Raw genomic sequence first — 19,973 nt, 5'->3', positions numbered from 1 at the left:
TATTATTTATTAAAATAATTTTTATCTTGTTGTCTGTTACATTTTATGTAGTTTGAGCTATGTATAGGTGAAATAAAAATTAAATATTTTCTGTATTTTTTTAAAATGACTCTGTTGTTCTTTATTTAATAAAAATTTTGCTGAATTTTTATTAAATAAGGATTTTTTATTCACAAATTAAAGTCAAAAAATGTATTTTTTCCTTCTAATAGTGACCTTTCAAGTCTGTTTTAGCTATCTGGATTAATAAAAAATGTTTAAGTATCATTTTTTTTAAATTCGTCTTCGAACCTAGTTGGGTATTTTAATTTAACAAAGACGTGCAAGAAAGCATTTTGGAACTCCTCCCACCCAAGAACAGAAATATAAACAGAATATAAAATTTGATAAGAATTGGGAAGAATGAAATGAATTTAAACTACAATATTCTCCGGAGTATCCGGCCTAATGTGGCGGAAGGACTGGCTGGATAGGCCAGAATTCTATGAACTCATTTCTTTGCCCACCAATATCAGAAGGCAAAGTTTTTATACCAAAATTCACTATAATAATACGCATTTTCTCATTTCTTATTGAGTTCTAAGCCTTCCATTTATCCCAATGTGAATGTAGCAGCGGCCCGGTGAATCATAGAAGCAGTTGCCGGTAACGTGTCGAGTTAAAATAGAAGGCTCTGCATTGATTGTTTGTATATGTTTATATACTGCATTGCACGTTTCAAGAATTTATTGGAGAAAAAGTATGTTAAAGGATATAAACTGTTCATATTTTAATATAAATTCTGTAATGCCCACCTTAAATGCTGGAAACATAAACAAAACACTAACGCAAATCGTTGGCATGGTTCCTAAGAAAACTGGCTCAAACTGATTTTATTTTTCGCTGATAAATAATGACGCAGATATGGAAAAGTAACCCTAATATAAGAGTCAAAACTTATAGTTTTTTGGCTTTGAAAAAATCCTTAATAGATGAATTAACAGACGCCTTGCCTTTCCCATTTAATTATGATAGAAGAAAACTAGCCGGATAGTACGGAAGTCAGATAGTCGCGAACCAGATACTCGGAAATGTACTGTGTTAATAAATTATTTATTATTAGCCAGATTGTAATATTAACAGTATCAAAGTATTAATAATAAAACACGTCCATATGTGTGAAAAGTTAACGTACGTGGCACAGAAATCGCTCTTATTGCATATCGTCGAAAGTAAACAAGTCATTATGCGAACATTTCAGACTGCTTTATTGGACTGTTTCATTGATGTAATTAATTGAATGCTTCGCTTAATAACGAAACTTCGAAATGTTACTAGAAACGCTCTAAATTGGATTCACCCAAAATTCTATTCACTGAAAAGTAAGAACAAGTAAAATAAATCAAGAAATAAGCATCAAACACGGTTTAATCTGGCATGAAAATAGGCTTGGCTACTGCCAAAAAGGTGATTACTATAACTTTAGAAATTGATAACCATTCATTTCAAAAATGTTACTGAACAAGAATGGTTTATGCATTAGCTTAAAACTAAAAAACATTGGCTGTTTAATGATACAAATTCTATTTCTGTGCAATATTTTGAATACCTTTTTTAATTTTAATACACAATTTCTGACAGTCAACAGTCAATTCGAACTCGAGATGTTGACAAATCTCCACGTTTTAGACCTCCCTAGGTTCGAGAAACACATTTTTGGAAAATGTCCGTCCGTCTGTCTGTCTGTGACCAAAAAACTCAAAAACGCGTTGAGCTAGGCGGTTAAAATTTGGTACTCGGCGTTTACACCAAAACTGCAGATTTCTGTCAAATTTTGAGTAAAATCTATTCACAGGAAGTCTGTTTGTCCGGCTGTTCGAGTACGATAACTACAAAATGAAGAGAGCTACATAGATGAAATTAGGTACACAGATTTAACATTTACAGTGCAGACACCTGCCACATTTTGAGTCAAAATCAATGACGGGTTGATTGTCTGTCGGTCTGTACTTTTAGAAACGTGTAAACGCAATAATTCAAAAAAAAGCACTGACTTAAATATATTCAATTCAGTATGCGATTTTCTGACTGCCAATGCAGTTTTGTGCCAAATCAGAAACATGTCTGAAGCGCAGTTTAGATTTTCGAATTTCATTAACTGCATACCAGGTATTAATCGCCAAAAAAAAACTGGCTAAGGATTAAACTGACTCGATGGATTCAATAAAAATAGTAAATTCATGCCAGAAGCTAATATTTCATAACTGTTGTACGCCACTACCATCCAAGGCGTTCTCTGGTGTGACAAGTTTATTAGAGGATATGCGAGAAAGTTTTAAGGAAACAATTCCCGCTGGTTAATGTTACGAAATTCAAATTCATCCATCAAAATACGCAAACATGTGCTGATGACAATGTTAAAATTAAGTTAAAAAAAGTGCTTCCTTTGGTGATTCATTCCGGAATCTTTTTGCTTCCACTTTTAATTCGCAATATATATTTTTAAAAAATTGCACGCGTTATAATTTGTTTTGATTTATACAATTAAATTCACGTTTTACTGTCTTATTAAATGTCAAGGTGAAAATCAGTATCTAAGGAAAAGGAATCTTGGGCTTCTTTAAAAGGATGTTATAAGCATTAGGGATTTTTATCTCTTCACTCGAAGCGTTAAATAAAAAGTCGAAAATGGAGCAGGAAATAAAAGACCATTTCAGAATGAAATGAATATGATCTAAATGAAGATAAAAATTAGGAAATGAATTAGGATTTAAAATAGATTAAGAGATATCAATGTATTCACATACACACTTCCACACTAATATTTAACAGCCTAAGACATCAATAATTTGGGTAAATAAGCTGGTCATCAAAGGCGGCTAGTACAGTGTAAATCTTTTATTATTTACAGACGCTATCAATGAATGACAGGTAATACCAAGATCCGAATCCACGAACCTTACACATAACTAGAAAATAAAAGTAAAAAATCCTCTTCTCGAATTTTGTTTAAGCATTGAACATGATAGCATAACAAGATTTAAATCTATAGTACTATTTTTCGGGACGTAGATAAAATTAATAGGACAACTAACAGGAAAACAATACTTAAATTCACGACATCCTATTCCAAGCTTTACTAGGCCGTATTAATGGCACAGCATGATTTAAATTCAATACATCCTTTTTCCTGTCGTAGTAGCACTAGTAGAAGCCTAAATATAAAGGAATCTTTTCTTTTCATCAAAAATATAAAAGAGTAATGGATCCATCGCATCACGATTCAAATCAACAGTGGTCACTGCATTGTTCTAATTACCCGGGACAGCGGTGAAAGCATATCCAACAAATAATCCGTAGAATTTGGGACAGAGAAATTAAATTCTAATTACACACACAAATTGTTTCCTAAATCACGTAGAAACATCCCATGCCTCGTATAAATAATCATCCCATTATCGCCCACCACTGTGTTCGATACGGGGACACCACTGGACAATCACGTGGTCGTCCCTTATCTGTGACAGACCTTGGGCGCATTTGACCATAACGCATATCTACAGACGCAGAACCATTTTACAAATGGCTTTTTTCCAAGGTGGCTCTGACGTGAGTTGCCTTCTCGAAGTTAACGGGGGGGGGGGGGAGGTGGTTGCAGAATTCCTTAGCAACGTGCACTGGCCAAGCGGAAAGGCCCCTGTGCCATAGTTCTACTAAACTGCATTACGTGACCGAGGACCGAAAAGATATGTTTTTGTCATTAAATTAATAGCTACAAAACGGAAAGACCGAAAAAGAAGATGCATTATGCAGTGATTTTTCTCTCCCTTTTAGTTTCTGCCTTTTTTTTTAATGTTCCGCCATTGTTTTGCTTTTGTTCCTTTTCCGCTGTGGTGTTGCCAGAAATTGCCCGGACTTCGGGGAATTGTTGTAAAGTTAGGTAATTAGGTGAGGTCTGGTGTTTGTGTCAGATTCTCAGGGACTCTATTATTTGGTTCGGTAGCAAACGATTTGTTTTTCCAAGAAGTCGTTCCTTCTGTGTAGTTTCTAATTTAAAGATAATATAGTTTTCTCTAACTTATGCTATAAAGCTTGTCGTACTTATTTGTCTTTTACAAACAATAGTTAATTATACGGACGTTATTTTAAAAAAGTAGATATCTATAAAGAAAATTGGTTTACTAAAATGATTTCTTATTTCAGAGTTTCCAGAGAAAACATTTCTATTAAAATAAAGCTTCCTCTTTTTTCTCTCAGTTTTAAAGTTTTTAGATTAATATCCCATTTTGAAGCAACTCTGTAATTATTTTAAGATGCAATTCGAATTTTATACAATGGCTACACTAAGAGAGGAATTTAAGCTGCTATCGTACATTCAGTACCACAATAATGTTTGAATTTCTATAACATCTGGGCTATATACAGGATGTAATTTCGGTTGAAGTGAGTAATTCTCCTTAGCGGCTGAATCTATGGTGAGTGGTTGAATCTACAATTTCATAATCGGTACTGTACCACAGATGCATCACTCTTCTCCCATCTGTCTAAAAGGAGAGGAAAACGAATAAAGGATTGGTTAAAAAGTGAGAAGATAATGACAGTGAAGTTATGCATTGTAAAATATAATTAGTCATCTTTAGTGACTAGCTGCTCTGCTGGAAATACTGTCGTGTTTGACTTAAGTCTTTTATATATAATTTGATGTTATTGAGAATATTTTTTAAAATCAAACTATCATAGACATTCGAATCATGATTTTTTTTAATTATCTGACATCTGATCATACTCATTGTGTAAATGAACCTTCCTAATGAAGGCAATTCCCATGTATCATTATATTTCAGACCTGTTTGGTTTCTAATTTCACGTGATCTTTCGTGGTACCGTATATTTATTTATCTATAATTACTGATATAAAAATCTTCTACCAATATAGATATTAAAATAAGTGACTACATAGAAAAGTAATATTAAATTTGTATGTTTTTGACAATTTATGAAATCTTTTTTATTTACCATTATTAATATTTGAATAGATTTCTTGATAAAACCGTTAGTATTTTGTTTCTAAATCGATTTTTTGGTAAATTATATGATTTTTATATTTTCGTTTACATACATTTTAATGTTATTTTACATCTTTAAATTCTATTCTCGCAAATTCCAATCTCTGGTAGAATTTCTTTACAACAAATCTTATAAATGAAAATCTAATGCATATTTTTTATTCAAGTTTTGTATAATAATTTCTCAATATGTTCTGCAGTTCCTAAAATAGAGAATAAGTAATTCCTTCATTTATAAATATTTTAGTTCTTTACGATGTTAAAAAATTGAAAATTTCCTGTTATTTATCAATAGAACCCCAATATTTAAATAACGGATAGAAATACAGCTTATTTTTTAGTTCAGGAACTAAATACTAAGTTCTTGAGCTCTCTGTAAAATTTTAACCAAATCATCTTTGTTTTATACCTCTTGTTAGCCCCCACCCCAAAAGCTATTTTTCCTAATTAAAAAAAAAACAACTTTTGACACTTAATTGGTTTGGTCACTTGCTTTGGTTTAATGGATATTTTTTTCAATTTTTTTATGCAACTATTTCAAAAATATATCTATTTTCGGATGGTTTTCGAAAATTTTGTCTCGAACGTGGTCATACCTTAAACAGAATTTTTCTTTATTTGCTTTCAATAGTGGAAGAAAGTTACATGATGTAATATTTGAAGGTACGATAAAAACGTTCTGAATTTTAGTGCAATAATTAAATAACATACTTGAAAATAATGCAAATTTTTTCTTAAAAATTGCATTAAATTGACATTATTTATAAGGTAGTTTTTTTTTTAAATTTAAAAGGGTATAAAATAAATTTTCATCAATCATCTTTTCCGAAATTTTTGTAGAAAATTGCCCGAATCGATCTAAGTTTCTATCCTCAAGAACCACTTTCTCTCTCTCTCTCTCTCTCACACACACACTTCTTTATTATGATATTTGTCGAAATTTTATTTATCAATTTATTTTTGTATTGGATTAAGACTTAAGAAATTTCTCGGTGCTTAAGGAAAATGTTGGTTGGAAAAATCCTTCTGCAATGCTGATGCTAATAAATCAGGCGAAAATAAAAGGCAGACGAATCGAGCTTAAAATATAGATATATAAATGATTTTTATGTTTTCGGTTATAATTTCGAATCTCTTTTAATATTTGTTTTGTGAATTCGGTAAAAACATTTTGAATTACACAGTTTAGAAAAATTTCAAAATTTCTATGTAAAAATTATTACTAAGAAAAGCTTTTTTTGGCGACATTCTTGTTGAATTTTCGTATGAAGTAAGTATTTTTGTTGCTATTTAAGAACGTTGGAGGCAACCTCACGGCAGAAATATGGGTTTCTACCAAAATTAAATCGTTAGTAAGTCTGATGTTCATTAAATTTTCCGTTTCAAACATTCTTTTGTTGATGTGGTATGAAAATATGAAGAAGGAAATGGCATTTGAGTTCATCTTCACGCCATTTGGCTTTATTCAAAATGAAAAGTTTGTTTGGAAGTATCCCCCAATAATTTCGAAAGCGAATGTAAATCCTATTAAGCTTTTGCTATTTTTAAAGACTGTTAAGGAAATTAAACATTCTTCTTTTTTATTTGCTTGTAATGATATTGGGTATTAAATGCTTCAATTCCGATATGCCATTTTAAATTGAAGAAATACAACTACGAGTGGTTATTTCTTAAAACACGGCTATAGTGAAAGTCAACCATCTAACTCTCCGACCCGCCACGAAGGCACACGGATTTAAACCATAAATACTGAATGACCGGACTGCCGCAACAGCAACATTGGCGGGAACTGTGGTTGAGTCCTAAGGGCAGTCACCGGCCACGGTACAGCCCTCCCCGAAGGAAGTACGTCCCGTCATCGATGGGAGGAGTCAGATCCCCCACCTATTAGTGTACACTCCAGGGTGGCGAGATCCAACCACCATGCCGGAAGCATCTCATCCTCATTTCGAGGTGCCCCCCGGGGGGTTACGGCTATAGGGAAAAGTGATTTATTGCTTTTCGCCATCATAATTCAATTTTTTAATCAATTGTTATGCTTGTTAGTATTGTGTAAATATTCTTTATAATCAAATAAAATGAAAATTATTACATAGGTCTTTACTTGCAAGTAAATGCTTTCATCTGTAATATTCATTTCCAGGAAATAAGACAACATACTTTTATTCAAAATATTCAATCCATAATCTTGTTTATAGATGATTTGGGTTCAGTTATCACAATGAAACATCACTCAAAAAAACCAGGGGGGAGTAGTCTTCCTAAACCTTCCTCGCACACCCTCTAAAAAAAGGTATTGTCTAAGAGAACACTTTTTATGGCAAATATGAACTTTTGACATGAATTTATTGGGTCTATCGTGTCATTCTTGGTGATACTTTTGGAGATTAATCCTTACGGTTAATAGCATCCAAAAATTGAATTTATGTTTTAGACTCATTTTTCCCAACCGATTGAAACAAAGATTTGACACTGAACTGCAATCGTAGTCACGAAATTCCATAGCAATTCTGATATATTTCATTGCGCTGCTGAATTGTCGCGTTCACATCTTTCTGAAAGTACAGGCAGACAGACGATCCATCTCTTGTTGGATCTGGCACCAAATTTGATATGTGTCTACACTATAAATGTTAAATCCGAGTACTGAATTTCATTCATCTAGCTCTCTTCATTTTGCAGTTGTTGTTTAACTTATTTTCAAAAAATTGATCTAATATGACAAATATCTATATATTTAGTATAAAAACCCTGTATAAAATTTCATCCGTCTAGCTCAAAGGGTTTTTGGACAGACATTTTCAAAAAATGTGTTTCTATAACTTAGGGAGGTTTAAAAAGTGGCGATTCATCAAAATCTCGATATCGAACTTTTGATGATTACAATATATTCTTCATACTATGCATACGAGAAAATAATATGACAAGCTTCATCACAATCACCTTTTCCGCCCACAATCATTCATCATAACGACGGTTTCGCGCGCATGTTTCTAGATGGGACTTTTCCCTGAAATCCAACGTCGTTTTATATTATTTAGAATTTAATAAAATTAAATATTCAATGTCAATAGACTATTTCTCATGCGTTTTGAAGTGTGCCATTTATCAAACCTATGCTAAGAAGCGTTTGAATGCTTATCAGTTGAATCGATTCATAAAATATCTTAGTCTTACTACAAATACATCAGTGTCAATCTTTAAATATTTGACAGCATGTTGTTTTACTCTGACCTGCGGAGTCTCACCCTGTTACTTTTGGCCGAAAAAAATGGAAGAAAGGAATCATCGTGAAGCCATTTATTCCTTCACGTTGATCAATTATTACAAAAATTAAATTAATTTTATTACGCGTATCACGTGAGTATGAATAGTCTAAACTGCGTCTTGAAAGTAAACGAACAGCTCATTTTATCAACTTTTCTCATCTAAAACTTCAACATTAAATGTACTTCTAATTTATAAAAGTCAAAGGAAAATGTTTTGTTGCTGTACAGGTAAATTTCCACATAAAGATGAAAAAATAAATAAATAAATAAAATGAATGGACATCGAGTAACAGGTTTCATGGCAAACCTGTTTCATTCAACTATCCGCCCGCACTCATTCAGAACTCTTACAGGGGGTGTTTTCCCGCGTTGTGTCTTTCTCTGTAGGGAATATCTGATGACGGAAAAACTTGATTTACAGTCTCACAATGAATGGTGAAGGAGCGTTAGTAAGCCTATTAAAGAATTGTTTTTTTCTTTATTGATAATGATTTATTTACAGTTAAAAAATTTTTTTAATACTTCCTTTGCTGACTTTTTAAAATATCTTCAATGCACATTTTGAAGAAGAATAGGAAGCCATATTCTGGAATTTATTTATTCTAAAAAATTTAAGATATTTGTTAGTCTTGACTATAGGAATGTTTGAAGGTATATCGTGAATTTATAGGAGACTGCTTTTTTTTCTTTTTTTTTTTTTAGTACTGATGTATTTAGAAGTCATGAATTTTCATATGAAAAAAAAATGGAGAAATCGGTGTGCTGGTTAAGGCTAGAAAATCTGTCGTAAAGGTTACTTTTTCTTTGTGCGTGTGTGTGCGTGTGCATTGAGATGGTACAATGAGGTAGTATTTTTGAAATTTCTTTCGAAAACTGAGATTAATGGGAGTAGATGACCACTGATGAATGTCTTATGGTTATGAACTTTCATATAAAGTAAAATTGATAGAAATAGGGCTAGTGGTCCGGGCTGTGTGGCTGATTTTTTGTTTTTCAAACTATTTTCAGTATACAAACAACAAACTCAACGATGCAAAATAGATTCACCTTAGGTATAAAATCGGCACCTAATCATATGCAAATAATCAACTTATGCATTATTTTGTATATGGTATCTGCAGGAAATGGAAATGCAATACAGTTCATAACTGAAGGCAAAATTCAGTAAAGCTCGAATATATATATATATTAATTTACATACCATATTATTTACGAAATGAAAAGAATTCTTGAAAAAATTCAGAATTATTGACTTTCAACTAGGATCAATTTTAAATTTAATCACTGCTGACAAGATATCCAATAAAATATAAAATGTAGCATCAGAAAAGAGATGCATGCGTCAAGTATTTACTTCACCATTATCCTTGTATTTTTGTATATCTCACTTTCAAAATAAAAATTTTTTTTTTATAAAAACTGAAGAATTTTTTTTTCTTTTTGTAATCTACATCGACTTCGACATTGTATGATTCGTGTTAATATTTGAGTTTGACACTCATAATATAAGGGAAGGAAAGGTACGATGCTGGATGATATGCGGAGACAGGGTTGTCACGTGAATATGACAACACCTGAACTCAGTTTGTTGCCTCTATGGCATATTCAAGCTGAAGAAAAACTGCATAAAACATAAAATAGTAATAAAAAAATGCAAAGGATGTTTTACCTTGAGAAACTAAATTCTTGAAGAGCCTAACCATTGCAAGAATTACTGAATGTGTATTCATAAACCATTCTCTTTGAAAAATAGTCTTGGATTGTAGTGAAGCAGAAAGCAGGTCAAAACATCCCTTCAAGCAAATTTACCTGTGAAATAGAAGTACTATAAATTAATAATTTATTACATATCATAGAAATTTCAGAGTATAATTTATATTTCAGAAAGTGTATCAGTATATCAGGAATCGTGTTCAATAAAATGAAAATAAACAAAGATACAGTGGAACCACGCTTAATTGACAAGCGTAATTCGTAATACGAAACTTTCAGTAAGTAAAACAATGTTTTGCCTGAGAACTCGTGTGAAATAGGACGATGCACTGAATTCCGAAAAAAGTACTCAAGCAAATTTATAATAATGCAGTTTATTATTTATAATGCATATATTTTCTGCGCAAAAATTTTTCTAAATTCATTTGCCTTTGGCTATGCTTCAAAGTATGGTGAAAATGAGACAAAGTATTATCTTTAAAAGAATTCGTAACGCAAATAGCTATTTCCTTATCTAGGTGAGCCAGGATGGACGAACAGATGTTCGTCGACAGTATCTAGTTCTTGTAATATTCAACACGTCTTATGTATGAATGAATTTCATTGATTCATACATAAGAAGAAAATAATTTAAAAAAATAATTATCATTGAAAATGAAATAATTATAAGTGAAGAAAATAATTATAAAGGAAAAATTAACTTTGCCTTTTGTATTTACAATAAAAAACCAAATTAGAATCAGGAAAATTTTCAGTTTCTTTTCTAGTTGTATTTTTCTGCCATTTTTGTAACTTTGGTTGACCTTTTAACTTTTATTTTCTTTATTTTTATTTGTTGATTGATTATTAAAATTGTTGTGAAGGCTTTGATATTCATCAAACACATCTTACATATTTACAAAATATTATCTCTAAAATTTTTTATTGAATTATCACAATTTGATGGCACGCATACTATTGAATGATATGAATTCGTGGCAACATGTTGTGATTCATCCACATTTAGTTTTGGAATTAACTTCTCACTTTGATAAAAAATAAAGGATGTAACAGGATATATTTTGTAAATAAAGGATGTATTTCGTTTATTTTGTTAAAAAATGAGCAATATTAGATTACATTCCATTTTATTAATGTTCGTCATTCGGCAGTGACGTCACTGAATTGATTTCATTCAGTGTTCTAAAATATATTATAGATAAGAGTTTTATAACATTGATATATTAAATGATAATTTACTTCCTTGGTATTTTATAATTATACATTTTATTTGTTTAAAAATATGACTTCAATCAGTATTTCATTCGAAAGTTTATAAATTCGGCAGATAAAAAAATGATTGAAATTATCCTCCTGAAACCATATTTTATCTAATTAGCTTAGTTAATTGATAATTGGGACAAAAGTGGGATTAATCGGGATTCTGCATTATTGAATGCATACTTAGGGTAAGAAAACTTGACTGTATGTTCTGGTGATAAACGATATTTGTTTTTCTTTGGTAGACAGGTATAAAATGGTCAGCTAAATAAATTGGAGAAAAAGTTCAACCAGAGTTCGAAACTTTGTAGGATGAAAAGGATTTAGAATCGATTCGATTATTTATATTTTAGTTTTAAAATTTGCACTTTACTGTGTATCAGCAATAATTCACAGACGCACGTAAAAATGCATTTAATATTGTCGCAACTAGGGATTGCAATACCGGACCAAAATTTCAATACCGGTATTCGGTATTTTTTAGATCTTAATACCGGGATACCGGTTTTAATACCGGTATTAGAAATTTTAGAAAAAGAAAGAAAACACAGGTGTTTCTTTGTTTTATTTACCAGTTTTATAAGAGAGTGTAAATATCACAAAAAATAATATGTTACTTATAAATTATAACAGTATATAAAGAATCACAAAAAAGTAAAGGAACAACTTATTTATTTAAATCACAAAAAAAGAGTAAATATCATCATCCAGTCTGTGCTGCTATTGCAAATTTTTGAAAGGTGATCTTAAAAAACATAACGCATCCATTGTACTGTCATTAAGCCTGAAAAGTTATTTTGTGTGAAAATGACCAGCTGTCGAAAACGCTCTATCGGCATCTACGCTAGTTGGTGGTACTGTTAGCAATGCGCGATATACTTTTTCTAAGTATTTACCTCTAAATCCCTCATCTTCAAATAAACCGATTTCTCGTCGGATGGTTTTGGATATAGCTGATCTCTATATTGTATTTTGGTTCGTTGAATTTTTTTTTATTTATAGCTAATTCTAATTTTTTTTCATGGGACAATTCCTTTTCACTATCGACATTAGTGTCATCATAATCTTCGATAACTGAACCGAATTCTTCTAAATGTGGATAGGGTAAAAAATTTTAAGAAAATTTACTATAAACTTAATCAGATTTGAATTGATTATTTCCTTTTCTTCTTTTTCATTTTCATTTTAAAAATCATTATAATTATGTAAATACCATAAGACATTTTCTATTTCGGTATGCCTTTCTTCTGTGCGATTTTTCAATGTAATATATAATTCTTCAGATAGTGATGTGCGCTGTTCTTTCGTGACTGCAACATGAAATTTATTGTTGCATTAGCTGTTAATAAATTAAAATCTCTCCGACATAATGCCTCTATTGTCAGTTTTATTGGAAGTAGAGCTGATATAGTTCTGGATATTAAGTCGAATTCACTATCTGAAAAATTAATTTACAGGTTTAAGTCTATTATTGCTTTTTGGATTAGATTTCTCAGTTTCAAAAATCGTTCCATCATTAGGAGTAAACTGTTCCAAAGTGTCTTAGAATCTATAATTAACATATATTCCGTTTTATTTTCAGTTAGTATATATTTTTGTAATATGGCCTTTTTTTGTAAAGGAACGTTTAAATATCTTTACAATTTTTCGAACTTTATAAATTATAGGAAGCAATTTTTGATAGATTAATATTTCATCCTCATGAGCAATATCTTTTTCAACAATTATATTGTCATTATCTTCATTGTCAATATCACTCTCACTCTTACTGTCTTCAATGTCAGAATCCGAATCTTCTATATCCACAGTATTTGGATTCTTCTGTTCTTTATTTTTTTGGTATAATACATCTATTATTCCTAACTGAATTCCATGAGCATAGCACAATTGCTGATTTCCACCAATCAACTTTCCAACTCTTTTCATAACTGTTGCTCCATTAGTCGTTATGGATACAATATCTTCTTTCAGGGATAATCCATGTTTCGCTAATTTAGATTTAAGCCATTAATTAGCTAATTAATTTCGCCCGTTTGGGAGACATAATAACAAAAACGTATACTTTTTTGCTGTGTTGGCGATCCCTGAACATAGAGTGGAGACAATTTAGAAAATTTCTAGTAAATACCGAAAAACCGGTATTTAAACTTGTGAATACCGGTATTACAAAATTGTACAAATGGCTCAAAATACCGGTATTCGGTATCCCGGTATACCGGTATTGGAATCCCTAGTAGCAACATGCGAGAATATAATTCCAATGACAACAGAACTTATGTAAGACTGTAAAAATAATACGTTTTCAGTGTCAAACAATTTGATGAAACCATGGATATGATGTTATATCTAACGATTTATCAGAAATTCAATGTATCCAATATTCTCGAAGTGCCGGCTGGTCACCAGAGGTGACTAGTTATCATGTAAAAATATATTAAAAATATTTTTAATGTACACAAATTGAATTTTTATAATAATTTTGCGTTTTCCTGAACTAAAAGGGTTTAACTCACTTGCCTTGCGTTTTCTTGAAGGCCCACTTTTACTTGAATATTTAATGGAATCTTTGTTCTACATTTTATGTAGTTATCTCAAAAATTAAGATCCTAGAATCTTTTAAAGACATTTTAATCTAAAGAGAATATCGTTTTGTAAAAAAGTAATTAAAACATATTTATTTCTCTAAACCCATTAAATATACATTTTATTATTTTAATTATTATTATTTATTATGTAATATTATTTAAATCTTATATAAGCATATATTTTACAGATGAAATGCTAAAAATGAAATAACATGTGTTGTGTCTTATGACACTTTACAAACCCGCTAACAGACGAACGAGCGTCTCTTGTTCTTTCAGTAGCATCAACCAGGGCTAAGAGTACGCCTTAGCTACTTCATGAATCACATTCGCTTGAACAACCCCTTTTTACAGAGGGGCAACATTCACGCACCTCACAGATAGAACACAGAAGAGCAATCATACCCGAACCGGGACTCGAATCCGGGACACCCACATCATAGTGAAGACACGCTACCCCTAGGCTAAGACGCCGGCCTGAAAGCACATATTTGACTCATTGTTTGCTGATTTCAAAATCCATAGATACCTTAAATAATTTATTTCGGAATACGTGATTTTTATTATTGAATATTTTAAATAATCTCTTAATATTTCACACTGAATAAGCAGCGATTAGGTGCAACAACAAATTATGTAAACATATTTTACAAATACAACGAGAAAAAAAGATATAAAAATCTCTTAATTTTAACCACACAATATGTTTATCGCAATACATGGCAGCAATTATGATTAGCTGATGATCCTGTAAGTTTCGAAACAATGGTAACACGTAATATCCATATAATTTATACTATACAAATACAAGCAAAAGGTTGAGGGAATCGTTTAGACATTTTCAATGTCATTTAACTCAATCGAGTGATATTTTCCGACTGGTCCACGGCCGGCGAGATGGAGAGCGCGTGCGTGCGTTGTTTGCACGTCTATTAGGAAGGATTAAACAGATAGATAGCTCGGTCGGTGCGTGACTAATGCGAACACACAGGCACGTCAATCATGCGCCGGAAATTGGCCGTGGGGAAACATTTCAAGAGAGCAAACAACGATCTCTTTACCCTCAACGTAAACACGTAACTATTGCGCAGGGTATCCCTCGGCGACGTCATAGCTCGTTTCATGACAAAGAGCAATTACTTCTCTCATTCATTTAAAATTAAAAGGTAACATCTTATTCTATTTAACCGCTTAAGTGTCATGCGGTGCCTTTTAGCAACATACCTAATTTTGTTTTTGAAATATTAGAGGAATAATATTAAAGCTCTAACGCTTGGAGCTTAAATAAATGTATTCATAAATTGATGTTTTTCTCTGCTGATAGTATGTCCTTTTCATTTTATTAGAATTTGAATAGATTAGAGATTAGATACCATAGATTTAGAATAGATTAGAATAAACATTAGATTTAGAATGCCATATTTCATTTTGCAATATCGAAATAAAAGTTGCTATTTAAAATGTAAAAAATTTTACTCTTTTAAGACAGAGTGTTTTTGATTGTCAAAAAGTTTTTTCTTAGTTGTAAATCATATTTAAATCAAAATAAGCTTAATAATAATAAATATTAAAGCATTACACCAGCGATTTACTCAGAAATAAAAATAAAAAAATATTTTTAAATATTTTTTTTAAAAAATCAAACATTTAAGGGTTAATAAATAGATGCAAAAGAAAAGAAAAGAAGAATGTGAAGATTTAATTTTAAAGTTAAATTGAAGCTAATTCGTACAAAGTTTATTTATTTAGATATTTATTCAATTAATTTAATTTGGGTGACTTGTTTCTTCGTTTTGTGATTCATATACGTATTAGACATATTCATCTGTTAATTTTAATAAAGAAACGAGAAATTTAATTTTACCTTATCCCCGGGCATTTTTAAACTGAGAAAAACCCTAAAAATTGATACAGCATAGATGCATCATAAAAAAATTTCTGCTTTGATTTTTAATATCTCAAATTCAAATCCAAATCTAGATTAATATAAATTCAGTAATAACAGTTTTAGAACTTTGTATCAATAACATAGTTACCGTTTAAACATGTGACACTATATCCAGTGTTGATAATCAAAAACATTAAAATGAAATTTGTACAACGAAGTTTTCAACTGTTTTCAAAATTTAAAGATTTTGAGGAATATCACATATGAGGAATATCATATATAATTTAATATATAAAATTAAACCAATACAATGATGATAGAAACAAATTTCTGAAAATTAGTTTCTAACTGTATGTTGATTAAGATGATCTTTTTTAAATTCATGTTTACTCTTCAAAATTGCACAATAGTTTCAGATTTACATTCGATCACATTTATTTGAATAATTTTTAAAAATAAGGATTAAAGATAATTTTTTAGGCTAACAATATTTCTTCACGTACATTTGCATTTATAAACATCTTTCAAACAGAGTTTTTCTTTGTTACCATTAATCAAATTATTTTTTATTAGATGTTTTTAACCTCATCTACTACATCTCGATAACAAGTGAGCTCAGAATTCATGTGTTTTTTCATACAAAATATTTTTCAGCATATTATTATTCCAAATAATTTTTCATAGTTGAAAATATTTGTAAACGGTTTCATTTTATTATCTTTTCTTATAAATTTGTAAATTCTGTGCATAGTTAATTTTGTTTTTTTCTATTGTGAGTATTTTGGTATGTAATAAAATTCCCGTAACATGCCCACAAGGCCATTCAGTGAGAAGAATGGTTACGGATACGGGGGAATGAGACGGCGTTCTGTTCTGTGTAAATTATTTTCACACTTTTCAATAAAGAACTGCTATATTAAAATCGTGCGAAAATACTAAAAAGTTAGAATTTTTCCTCTAACCATTACTGGGCTATAGTGAATAGGGAATTAATTTTTAACTGATATTTCAACATATATAAATTAAAATTCACTCCATCAGAGAATTTATGATTTAACACAGAAATTGTATAGCATTCACACAGACAGGTTTATAAATGATTGTCATTTAAGAATGATGAATCATCTATTGAGTCATTTAGTGAATAAAAGTAATGAATCTTCCATTGATGACATGAATAGATGATTGTCATTAGTTAACAGAGAAAACTGCTACTTAATTAAATGGCACTGATTATTCCCTTTAATTGATTAAATGAGAATGAAGATTTAATTGCGATACAATTTATATCCAATAAGATTGGGTTTTTCATTCCTAACATCAATCTGCCCATATAAATTTGAGTTAGTATATAAAGATTTAAAGTTACTTAAAAGTTGCTTCAAAAGTGAAGTTAATCGATTGCAAGTAAAAAAAAAAGTGGAAAGGTCTCATAGCAATGCTGTTCGAATTGAAATTGCGAGTATTAGCATAATAAAGAAATACCAGGAGCAAAATTTTTGCTGATAATTATTTTCTTTTATTATTAAAATCCAACAATACTCCACCTCTTCCCTAACACTACTATGCTAAAGCTGTTAAAAAAGAATTGTATAATAAAGAAGAAGGAATTAATAATTTTGGTGACAATTTTACTTTATATTTGTGTGAAATACAGTACATTTTTGACATTCCAACTTCCTGGACTACATAGAATTATATTGAAGGGTTTTTCTTGATTTACTTAAAAATTTCGATGCTTTTCGGCAGTGAGAAAAATTATTTGAATGATTTTTATGCTATTTTAGAATTTTATTCATCACCAAAAACATTTTAATCCTAGCCACGATAGCACACATGCAAATAACTGTATTTTATATTTTCATTTAGTAAATACAATAATGTATTATCTATATCCACATTTTACTTAACAATTATAAAATGCTGAGAAAATTTGGAATTTTCTCTGCATTTAATTCTGTAATTTCTAATTTCAGAATTCTGAAAGAATAAAATCAAAATCGTATCAGTGTGATTTGAAACAAATGCAGTATAAAATGTCTCAAAAAGATTTGTAGATTTTTTCTCTTTATTCGTAGTATATAAAAAAGTAAAGGCATTTTCAATAATAAAAAAAAATTGAAATTTTAAATTTTCATGTATCTGCACGTAAAAGACTTGCCGTTAGTTTCAAACAAATATTTTTCGCTCTATTGTCTATTTGTGACAATACTGTCAAATATTTTTCGCTCTATTGTCTATTTGTGACAATACTGTCAAATATTTTTCGCTCTATTGTCTATTTGTGACAATACTGTCAAATATTTTTCGCACTATTGTCTATTTATTATACGTTGTCTATTTGTGAACAAGATAATTCTGTCCTGAAACTAAACGAGTGTCATGTGATCTGAGATGTTCCCCCCGCTGCAAATGTGCATAAAATTTTGAACGGTAGCAGTCGATAAGACATCCTTCTATCCATGCGTGTGCATAATTTTTTGACTTGATAGAGCAGTGGGCCAGACAGATGCAGTTTGGCATATGATGTAGCACTAGAATTTCGAACTGTATTAAACTTTGAAACTATTCCATCAACTGATAGACAATATGGCAGTTTTCCTACTTGTATAATTGTGAAAAAAAAATAGTTTAAAAAATCATAGTAATATTGAACATAGAAAAAAATAGTTTTAAAACATAATTAAAAATCTATGCATGGTATTGTCACCAAAATTGTTAGTATGCATCAATTTGGAGTCCAATGGGTGATAAGTTAGAAGTCTAAGATGATTTTTCAGATATTTTATTATTCTATGAAACACAAAACACGCTATGCTGTACAAGAACCCGAAAAAAATAGCGGTGGTGGTGGGGAGACACTGATAGATACACTTAAATTGAGAGTAGATATTGAAATTTTCAGTTATCTTTATCTTCTAATAAATAACTAATATTATCTTCTAATTCTTTATATTCTAACATGGAAGCGATCTGATAAAACTTTTCTATTAATCCGCCAACGGTCTGCGAAATCGCAACAATCGACAAGCATCAATAAAAATGTAGATTTCTCAAATGTCTGCTTGTTTGCATAATTGTGAAAGTGATCAATGAAAATGAAATATTGCATAAATAAAATTCGGTTGGTTTTTTGGTGTCAAAATTGAGAGCTGCGATAAATTTCGAAACATACGGATGAGAGAGAAAAAAATCATAATGCTAACTAGCTTCACTTCATTATATTGTGAAGCAAACAATGCCGCCTTATGTAACTATAAAAACTAGTGGGAGTGGTTTCCTCAAAACTTTCTCGCATTCTCTCTAATAAATGTGCTATCCTCCACTCACCCCTAAAAATTGTAAATCTCGGGTAAGGCAGCGAACTCCCGGCACGATATTGGCAGTTACAAATCATTAACATTTGATGTGAATTCAGAAATTTTACAGAATCTACCATGTCATACTTGGCGAGATTTTTGGTGATGAATCCTTGGCATCCGGTTAATAGAATTTGAAACTTGTATTTGTGTTTTACACGTGTTTGTCCCAACTGATTGAAACAAAATTTTGGCACAAAACTACAATTGGAGCCATAAAATCACATAATTTGAGGAATTTAAGTCATTACGTTTACATATTTTAAGTTACATGATTGACGACAGACGGCCAACCCCTTGTTAGATATGGCTCATAATTTGATAAGTGTCTACGGTAATGTTAAACATGTGTATCTAATTTTTCCCTTCTAACTCTTTTCGTTCTGTAGTTTTTGTGATAATTTGTATTGAAACGGCCAAACAGGTAGAATTCCACAACAGATTTTGCTCGAAAATTAATTGAAATCTACAAACTTGGTGTAAAGATCTCCTGTTAAATTTCATTCCATGGAAAGTTCAAAGCGGTTTTAAGTCATTTTTGTCTCGGACAGACAGATGGATGGACGTAATAGAAACATAATGCAAAAAATAATTTTTTCGAACTCGGGAGGGCTGAAAGCGGAGATTTGTCAAAATCTCTTGTTCAAATGTTTTATTACAGTACTTCCTCTCTATTTTGCATACGAGAAAGTAATAAGAAAATAAAAATAGGCGTTAAGTATCTATTAAAAGGCTTTAAGACAAAGGCTATATGATAATGAGCCAATTTTTTCCCCAAGATTGATATCAAAAGCTTCACCAAGCAGTTCGTTAAGATATTTTCAGTCCATGAAAAGGAACTGCAACATCTGCGA

The 19,973-nt window shown here is 30.8% G+C and overlaps 1 protein-coding gene across 4 annotated transcripts in view; it reads right to left on the bottom strand.

Annotated features, from left to right (window-relative positions):
* Nucleotides 1–19,973, bottom strand: part of LOC129984176 (delta-like protein B) — a 320,381-nt gene that overhangs the window by 227,316 nt on the left and 73,092 nt on the right. For all 4 annotated transcript variants that reach the window (XM_056093980.1, XM_056093985.1, XM_056093982.1 and 1 more), the window contains one exon: nt 9,984–10,123. The gene's annotated coding sequence lies outside the window, so the exon portion shown is untranslated. The remainder of the gene's footprint in view (nt 1–9,983; nt 10,124–19,973) is intronic.

Source organism: Argiope bruennichi, chromosome 9, assembly GCF_947563725.1.
Source record: "Argiope bruennichi chromosome 9, qqArgBrue1.1, whole genome shotgun sequence".
Classification (NCBI taxonomy): Eukaryota; Metazoa; Arthropoda; class Arachnida; order Araneae; family Araneidae; genus Argiope; species Argiope bruennichi.
The sequence above is the reverse complement of the archived record's forward strand: the minus strand, read 5'-3'. Positions and strand labels throughout refer to the sequence as shown.